This window comes from Montipora capricornis, chromosome 10, assembly GCF_036669925.1.
Source record: "Montipora capricornis isolate CH-2021 chromosome 10, ASM3666992v2, whole genome shotgun sequence".
NCBI classification, from domain to species: Eukaryota; Metazoa; Cnidaria; class Anthozoa; order Scleractinia; family Acroporidae; genus Montipora; species Montipora capricornis.
In genome coordinates, this window is record NC_090892.1 from 30312882 (window position 1) to 30323532 (window position 10651).

A 10651-nucleotide genomic window follows, 5' to 3' on the forward strand; every position below is an offset into this window, starting at 1 on the left:
ATTTACGAGACATGATCGCAAGCTCTCTCTCTCTCTCTTTGCCCGCCCACCCACCCCGAAAGAGAGCTTGCTCGCAGGCTACACAACAATATATGAAATACACGGTGATGGGAATAATAATAGTTAGTTAGACTACATTGAAAAATACAATACTACACACAAATTCCTTGGACAATAGCTACTAATATACTAGTGACATTCTTTTTTAAAAGATACGACGAATTAAGACTACAAATAATTGACAATACTCCTAACGAATTTAAGATAATGAGAAGAAACGATTAAATATCTACATGCAAAGAAACAAAAACAATAACGAAAACATAAATAATAGGAATTTTTTTTTGTGACACCTTCCCCCCGAAGAAGTCTATTTTTGGAGTGGGCGCACAAAAATAGAAAGGGAAAAAGAAAAAAAAATAAGGGGGAGGGGATGAGATGGGATGGGATGGGATAGGATTGTACGAGCTCTAGCAAGTTAAAGGCCTACTGAGTGCATCCACATTAGAATTTTGTTTGCCACTTTTATGCTCTACGTCCGTATCGTATTCCTGCAGAGTGATACTCCAGCGAAGCAGCTTCCTGTTTTTGTCGCGAACTTGGTTGAGCCATACTAGAGGATTGTAGTCTGTTTGGAGCCTAAACTTTCTACCAAAAAGGTAAAATCTAAAGAGTTCCACGGCCCATACTATGCCTAAGCACTCTTTTTCTGTAGTTGATAGTTTTTCCTCCCTAGGCTGAAGTTTTCTACTAGCGTACACTATGGGGTGTTCTAGCCCTTCTTTATCTTGCTGACTTAAAATTGCTCCGAGACCTCTATTCGCCCGCTTTTTGCGGTACAACGACTGTGAGGATATCTTAGCTTTGGGCCGCCGGCTTCGTGGCACTAATTTTCAAATGTTTAAAGATTTACCAACTGAGATCATTGACAGGCGAAAACCATGAGTGGAAACATTGAAAAAGGCCAGAAGAAATGGAATGCAAGCAGCTTTCAGTTCGGCGCAACCAGATAAGTTATACATGAATGGTGAATTTTGGTCTGTTGGTAGGGAACTGGCTATTACAGGGCGGTGAGAGTCTTGAATATAGTTTAACTAAAAGCCACACTTTAATTTTCAAATGAGTCTATGGCGGAGGCGAGCAGCAAGCCAAACGAACGAATTAGAACAAAAACGAATCAGTTGTACATTCCTAAACTCTTAATGTCCTACACTTGTTTTTATCACTGTTTGGTTGTGCATTTGTCCTTTCTTTATTTGTTATTTTTTGGTTCTACTTTTTTTATGGACCTTATAGTTTACATCTATACTTACTATCGGAGGTGTCCTTGGGTGGGGGGTGTCCAATGTGATACTCAGAAAAAATCATAGAAAAATCGGGCCTTAAAATAGGATCCTTGAATGCTAGAGGAATAGCAGACAAGGTTAAGCGGCGTGAGATTTTTAACTGGTTATGCATGAAAAAAATGTCAATATATTTTATTCAAGAAGCCTATTGTACCGAAGACAATAAGCATGAATGGCGAGCAGAATGGGGCTATCAGGCCTTTTTCGGTTGCGGCTCAAGCAAAAGTGCTGGTGTTGCTATTCTCTTCAATAATAACTTCGATTTTCAAATTTCCAAAGCTTACACTGATCCCGAGGGAAGCTTTATAATATGTGACTTAATTACCAGTGGGAAAAAACTGACCTTAGCAAATATATATGGACCAAATGAAGATGACCCTTCTTTTTTCACTTCGATCTTTGTCCACTTGTTTGATTTCCAATGGGAAGATATAATTCTAGAAGGTGACTTTTATTTAGTGCTTAATGGTAAAAAGGATAAAAAAGGTGGTATGAGTAGGACTCACAAGAAGTCATTGGAAATCATCAACAACTATTGCAAAAACTTACATTTAGTCGATGTTTGGAGAGTATTAAACCCAGAACTTTTTAAATTTGCATGGTGACAAAGGAAACCGGAAGTTTACTGAAGACTTAATTTTTTCTGGTAAGTCAAGGAATACTCTGTAACATAATCAAAGCAGATATCATTCTGGGGTATAAAACGGACCATTCAATGATCATTTTAGAAATTTCGCTACATTCTAATACTAGAGCTAAAGGATTCTGGAAACTTAACACCTCCTTTTTAATTGAAACAAAATATATTAATCAAATCAAATTGATTATAGAACAAACCAAAGATGAATACAGGGAAGATGAGTTTGTTAACCATAATCTGCTCTGGGAGATGATTAAAATGAAAGTTAGAGAGGAATCGATAAAATTTGGAGCCTCCAAGAAAAAGAAAATAATGAACGAGTTAGAAGAAATTGAGCAATCAGTTGCAAAATTGGAACAAGATTTAAGTGATATGCATATTAATGATTCTCGAAAACAACAAATATGGACCGAGCTTGAAACAAAGAAAGAACAATTAGAATCATTAATCGAATATAAAACAAAGGGGGCAATTATCAGATCGAAATCACGATGGTATAATGAAGGTGAAAAAAATACCAAATATTTTCTTAATCTGGAAAAGAGGCATTGCAAGCAAGGAACAATTACTCAACTTAAAATCAGTGAAAAGGATTTTGCCGATACAGACAAAGAAATTCTGAATGAGTGTGAGTCTTTTTACCAAACTCTTTACAGTTCCAAAACCAATAACGAGAAATTTAGTGACGCTTTTTTCCTACCTCAGCAAAATCAAAATTATTTGACCATTGCGGAACAACTTGTTTGCAAAGGCTTTTTGAATAGGGAAGAATGTCTGCAAGCACAAAACAGTATGTATTCGGACAAAACGCCAGGAACAGATGGCCTCCCTTGCGAATTTTACAAGATTTTTTGGAATGATGTGAGTGATATCTTGGTAAGTTCTTTTAACTATTCGTATGAAACAGGAAAACTTTCAGTATCGCAAAGACGCGGAATTGTTAAACTTATTCCTAAAAAGGACGCGGATCTGGGTCTAATTAAAAATTGGCGACCCTTGACATTACTTAACTGTGACTATAAGATTGCAACAAAAGCCATAGCAAACAGAATAAAAATTTTTCTTCCGAAACTTATCTCTGATGATCAGACAAGTTTTATTAAGAAGAGATTTATTGGTGAAAATATCCTTTTAATTGATAGTGTTATTAGATACACGGCAGCGAGGAATATTCCCGGACTTCTTCTTTTCCTTGATTTCGAGAAAGCATTTGATACGTTAGCGTGGACTTTCATTCAAAAAACTTTAAAGTATTTTGGCTATGGCCCACAACTTGTAAAATGGATTAACATTTTTTACTGTAACACTGAAAGCTGTATTTTGAACAATGGTTGGGCGAGCAATTTCTTCAAACCGACTAGAGGAGTTAGGCAGGGCTGCCCTTTGTCGCCATACTTATTTGTTTTATCGGTAGAAGTACTGGCCGAAGCCTTTCAAAAAAACCAAAAAAATTAGAGGAATAACTGCAGATGACACCACGCTAATCTTGGACAGTTCTATAGAATCACTTGAAGAATCTTTAATACTATTAGATCTTTTTGGAGAGGTATCTGGTCTCCGACTCAACTGTGGTAAAACAGAAGCTCTATGGATCGGCGCGAAGGTAAACAGTGATCTTAAACTCTGTCCTGAAAATAATTTTAAATGGCCTAAAGGAAAAGTTAAAGCTCTTGGTTTTTGGTTTTCGTCGGATTCAAATATAACAGTTTCTCATAATTATGTAGATAACGTGGAAAAAGTGAAAGCGGTGTTAAGTTGTTGGAAATTTCGTAGACTTAGTCTGCTTGGGAAAATTACAGTCATTGAAAGTCTTGCGGTATCACAATTGGTGTATATACTTGCGCCACTTCAAACAGACCATAAAGCAATTAAAGAGATAAACGTGCTCTTTTATAAATTTTTATGGGACGGAAAAGGGGATAAAATAAAAAGAAATGATAAACGATAAACGATTTTTCTGAAGGAGGACTTAAAATGATTGATATAGAGTCTTTTAATAAATCTTTTAAATCATCTTGGATTTAAAAATATCTTGATCCTGAAAACAGTAGTAGCTGGAAGTCTTTTTTTGATTTAGAGCTTCAGTCACATGGAGGAATACATGGACGATATTTTTAGGAAACCTTACTAGGAAGGACGCGTGCTGTTTCATTTAGGTCTCAGACCCTTCCATCAAAGAAATTCTTGAAATTTGGTGTGAAGCCTCTTTTACCGAAAACTTGACATCTGAAGCACAGTTTATCTTCACCTCTATGGTATAACTCACACATAAAAATTGGAAATAGACCAGTTTTTTTCAAAGACTGGTCCCTTAAAGGTATAACCGAAGTTAAGCACATCCTAAATGATTCCTTTGAGTTTTTATCTTTGACTGCTTTTCAAGACAAATATAACCTTCAAGTTCCTCCCTTAAGTTATTACGGAATCATTTCGGCAACTAATTCTCTCCATAGGCAAAGTGAAAGGACTAATGCTAGTTATGAGAGGTTTCTTTCAAAATTTCTAAAAAACTCAAAACCCTCTAGATTGATTTACAAGAAGTAAGTATCAATAAAAAGTGAGCTACCAACTCTAAGTCAAGAAAAATGGCACAAAGAAATTAATCTGGAACCCGGTCACAAAGTCAACTGGAAAGCAGACTATGTCTTGGCCTTTACATGTACCAAGAGTTCAAAACTCATAGTTTTTAATTTTAAATTCCTACATCGACGACTTTCAACTAATAGTTTTCTTAAGAAAATAGGACGTATAGATAATGAAAAATGCACCTTCTTTCATTTATTTTGGGAATGTAGCAAAAGCCGTTGTTTTTGGAATCATGTTTTTTCATGGATGCAGGCCTGTAAAATTGTTAGTAAAGAATATGCTTTTCAGGTAGATACTTGCTTGGGACTGAGGCCAGATACCTCTAAATACAATTTGCAAATTAATTTTTGTTTTTTGACAAGCAAACATTTCATCTGGCTGTGTAAATTTAAAGAACGAAAGCCAATTTTCGAAGAATACTTACGGCATCTACAATACATTCATAAAGTAGAGAAGGAAGATACAACAACGCAAAAGAAATGGGAACCGCTATTGCTTTAAAAATAAGTAAATAAATACAGAATCCAGCACCTTGTTCTCCAACTGTACAGGTAATTCCCATCTTGTAGAGTATAATTGGTCACTTCTCTCAAAACAAGAGCTCCTCCTCCCTTTTTTTTCTCCTCTATTATGTAAACATATTCCGTGTTTGTGGGTGTGTGTGTGAGTGTGTTTGTGGGGGGAGGGGTGTTTGTGCTTTTAAAACTAAACATGTAAACATGTAAGGCGATAACAATAATAATAATAATAATAAAAGGAAAAAAATACTTTTTTCGGTAGGCTGAGTTTTGTGGGCATTAAAACAAATGATATGTGGCTTGTGGCTACAACAAAGTCATATTTAAAGGGACTATGTCATCTCACGGGCATGCGTGTAGCAATGGAAGGCGCTTTGAAAAAGTCGGGCCAACTTTTTCAAATTCTGTCAAAGACTCAGTCAGCCTGTTTCAATCACTTTCTATCACGTCCATCTCTAGCCGAGAAGCGACATTTACATTCAGGATCAATCTCTTGTAATTAAATAAGCTTTCTGTTTCGATATTTTTATTCGTTTTGGCTCCTGGATCACTATTTTCGTCATTTATAATGTCAAGTCCTTGCAGTCATCGGCCTGGTAGCGGACGAAAGAGGATATACGACAGCAGCGCGACAAAAAGGAAAGTCTGGGATTGAGGACATAAAAGGATTTGGCTCGATGCTATTATTTATTCCTCCTGGGTCTCGGCGAAATTAAAATGTGGTTTCAATGCGGACTCAAAGTTTGCAAGTCATCTACTCTCTCTGGAACAAAGACGAAGGTAAGCCTGAGTTGGAATTGGTATGGTATTGTATGCAAATACAAGTATTTTTTTAATGATTGTTTTAATATCCTTTTATTCTAGGGAAAATAATTTAAATTCTTTGCTAAAGCGGGACCACGCACAGACATTGATGATACTCCTCTTGGAAAGCGACGAAGGGTCGACCTCAAGGATGTCCTTGAAGGTGTGTTTTCTTCCTGGAGTTCGCTGAAAAATTTCTCTACATTTACTCATTAGCATATGAATAGGGTGAAAATCTTCGTGAAAAACGCAATATACAAATAAGGGAACGATTAAAATGTTCGCTGTTAGTTAATATTGATCACGTCTTTCATATTTTACAAGGACCCATACTGACGTCGACGCCTGCTAAAGCTGCTCTAATATCAAAGAAACCTCTGCCGGCAAATGTATCTCCCTTGGGAGTCACTGGAATACCTAATGAGTAAGTTTTGTAGTAAAATATTTACATACAAGTGAAAGCAAGAATTAATTCTGTTCTTTCGAAATAAAATAGAGGAAATCGACTGCACTTGACATGATCTAGCACACGCTTCTCTATCATTTCATAATCGACATTCCATTGCAGAGACACAATGATATAGTTGTATTTCGTACTCAGAATTCATTGGGAATAGTCAAATACTTCTACTCGGTAAAATCATTATTATTTTTGGATTGACTATGTTGGTGTAGTTCTTAGATTGATCAAATGGGTTATTTCCTCATCTAAATTCTTATATTCTGTAACTAGCCTGATTCTCAGACAGCTCGAGTGCACACTCTTTTCCCTTTCCCATGGAGAGAGTGGGAATGCAAATGACCTGTATGGTCTTGGAATCAGGTTATACAAGATAAATGTCACCACCACATTAGTTATATATAACCTTTGCCTTATTAGTGGATTTGTACTTCGTTTCTTGGTTGACGTAGGTTGTGCATTGCTATTTTTAAGCCTCTTATGCAATGCATGTACATGCACAAACCTTTCAGAATTCTTTTTTTTACTTCAGGTCAATGCAAGTTGACATTACTGGTCTAAGCGAGGCTGGGGATGTCAAGTTTATTGGAGATGGCTCAGCCAAATAATCGATGGTTCAGTGGTTGTATCAAGAAGCGACAGTATTTCAAGCTCATCAAGTGAAGAAAGTGAAGACGAGATGGCATTTACTGCTAATGGGTGAGTAACATCTTTTGAAGCCATTGATTTACCCCAATGTAAGCAATGTTTATGGTTTTGCTGATCAAATGATTAGACAGAAAATTTAGTTGTGCACATTGGCCATGATAAACATTAAATTTTGAATGTCACCTCCTGGAAAAAGTGAAAAAGAATTATTGACAGTATTTCATAGACTGAGTTCCTTTCCATTTGGTCAGGTTATTAACTTGTAGTGGTCTTCTCTTCATACAGTGAACCACTGTGTGAAGCCCTTTGTTTCCTCAGTTACAGCAAGGATTGGATGATAGGGACGTTGACAGTGAAGAGGAGCTATCTTTTTGGTGGGTATAATTTCACATATAATTTTCCGAAGCAGAAAATACCATCATGCTCTTTGTTTGTCCACCCAAAATTGAATAAGCATTGTTTTTTTTCCATTGGGATGGGAAACACCAAGGTCGCGCTCGAAGCAGCAGAGTATTAACTACAGCTCTTTTATGTTGCAGGTGGTGGTTAGAATGAAAATTGAGATATTGATCATTATGAGTGGGCTTCCGATATACGGTGACCTTCGTCGGCTTAGTCTTTAATTGTGCTCTGAGTTTTGGAAATTTTTATAGTTTTAATTATGGTTCCAGAGCAGGAAACAATATTTTTGGTTTTAGAGTATTATGGTATTTTCTGCTTCAGCCAATTTCAATTCTTTAATCCATTGAAAGCACTTTTTGTACACAATTTTTAAGGAATAGATTAACAGGTTGCTTCACAGGTTACTTCATGCCAAAGTACAGGGAACCTTGATTGTCCAGACGTGCTGCGTTTGGGGTAAAAGTTCTCCATAATAGAGAGTTTTGACCGTCGCAAATATGCAATTTAGCAAGTTTCAAAATGCTGGTGAGTATGTTGTCTAAAATTTCCCTCGGCATAATAAATTATACCACTGTGAGTTTCTGCTTGAAATCTCCTTTCAGTAAAAATGATTCAATGCTTTGACCAAAAGTCTTTATCTTCAATTGTTGATATCTCTGAACAGATTGGACCCAGACAAAAAAAGAGTAGATAACTGAGGTTTGACATGGGCATGAATTGAGCATTTATCTGCTTTTCAAATGAGACATTTTGCCTCTGTCCATGCTCCACTGTGTACAGTGTTGTTAATATTTAAACCTTGGATAATATTTTATCACTCCAAGGAAGAGAATCGTGAGGAAGCATTTGAACAAGATGGGGGGTTGATTGAGCTGGCTGCTAGTATTCTGCATGAATCACTGGAACAGCACCCTGAACCATCATCACCTCAACAAGAGCCTGCAACCTCATCACCTGAACAGCAACTTAGCACGTCTCCTGAGCAAAACCCTGTGACATCACCTGGACAACAGCTTGCAAGAGTGCAGGCAGACAAACCAAGAGATCTGTTAGACCCAGACAGAGGAGAGTAAAAAAGCTAAACCTTCTGTCCAAAGTATTTACCAGCATATGGGCCTCATCAAAAGTTTACCAGGAGACACGAGGAACTCATTACCAAGTGGAACTTGGACTCATTAAGGGGACCAAAGTTCTCTGCTCTTTAGACCTGTTAGTGCAACAGATGGGAGGGATTGTAGGCATACGGGATGTATTGTTGAGACTATGGTTGACTATATCTTGTGTGGCACCGTGCCATGATCCGCTGGAAGTGTCCTGCTGGTCATATGGTGAGGGTTTGCACATCAGGGGATGTTTTTAACCATGTGTTGTCGAACAACCTTCAAGCTGCGGCAGCAGTTTTGCTATCCTGGCAACAACTTTGCCAAAGTATAAAGGTTTGCCAAATTTCTAGGACTCATTTATTTCTTCATCAAACGTTTCTTTAGAGTACAAAAGTTATACTGTATTCCAGCAATTGATACTGGTGGCAATGGATGAGAGGAAAGAATTGGTTGTAGTGGAGATGGTCAGTGTGATTCACCAGGGTTCTCAAGGGCAAAAAATCTCTGTGTACTACCTAATGGACGATTGTGACAGAAGTAGATTCTGGAGGATGGAAGTCCATTGACAAGCGTCCATGTTGGCATGAAGTCCCAGCACTATGGAAACAAAAGCTTTGAAAAATGCATTGGAAAGGCTGAAAGGTGTGGCAAATGTTTGTGGAAGTATGCACAGATGGCCTCATCCTCAAGAAAGAAACTCTTGGGTAATGCTATCAAAAAACCAAATGGGAAACCATAAATTTTGTTATTTGATTTTCTGAATTAAGTTAAAATGATTAAAAAACACCAGTTTATTCCACACAGTTCCCCCCCCCCCTAGTGATTGTAACACATGAGTCTTGATTCTTATTGGTCGGTCCTTATCATTTATAACTTTGCAGCTGAAGACTTTAAAGATATCTTTCAACTCACGTTTGACAATCTGGGGCACAAGGCAAAAAGTATCAGGAATGCGCATGCATTCAGGAGGTATTTCCTGAAGCTAGACAAATTTAAGTAATTTGTTTTTTTTTATCATCTGCTGTCCTCTTATTGATTTATACTAATGTAACTTATGACCGCACATCATCACATTTTGGACAATAATTTGTTCTGAAATGGCTATACTATTGTATTTGTCTAACGAACTTTGTTTGACCTTTCCTAGTAGCCAGCACAACACTGAAGGGTCAATGAGAATACAGTATGTTTTATACCACAGGGTTCATAAGCTGTCCCCCCCCCCCCCCCCCCTTTGTAATACAGAGATCAAAACTGCCAATTATTACTAACTTTGGTTCTCAGAAATGGGATTGTGGAGTTGTGATTGAAACGTCCAGTGCAAAAAAGCAGTTGGGCACTTTTTCGTCGGATCCCTACTTGTTTACTATGTTGCCAGCAACAAGGGGAGTAATGAGAAAATAGCCAAATGGTGCAGACCATATCATCAACCCGTTGTGCGTACGGTTTAATGTTCAACTGCATCAAACAGTGACAGTCAAGGGTTGCACATCGCGGCTTCCATTTGGGAGTTAGTCTTCTATTGGACAGGGACATGCCCAGCATTAGTGGCTTGTTTCGTAAAGATTTTGTGAATGTTTATGTGAGGCTGTAGTTTGCAATATTTTGTTATCCTCCAGAATACATGGCTAGGTCTTCTTATCACCCTGTTGTGATGACTCAGGAGTGGACAGGAGGACAATGCAACCGATGGAGATGCACTCGGAAGATAGTGTGCACCCCCCTTGGTTTGAACCACCGGTGACGGAGATTTTGTAACCCTCCCTCCTAGAAAATTAATCCTGGAACCTATATCTCCTTGAACGTTGCAAGTATTAATGTCAACGTCAGGTAGGTTCCAATTGGGATAAATAAAAAATGGCTAATTGGCAAAAATTCATTACTGTCTAATCCCTTTAGTGGGAGATAATTGCTTGGTGGTTATTGACGTGGTATCACGATGACAAAAGTAATATCAAAAGCTCGCTTAGGGCTTGTTCCACACAATAGGAGCGTAGGAACACGTCTTAAAAAGTGCTAGTTTGCCAAGGTGTAAACACTAATCATTTCAACATGAACACAACCATGCCTGTCGAAAATGTAATGACTTAATCATTGTGTACAGTTCTATAACACAATCAAACACACCATGTTCAGAAGTCTTG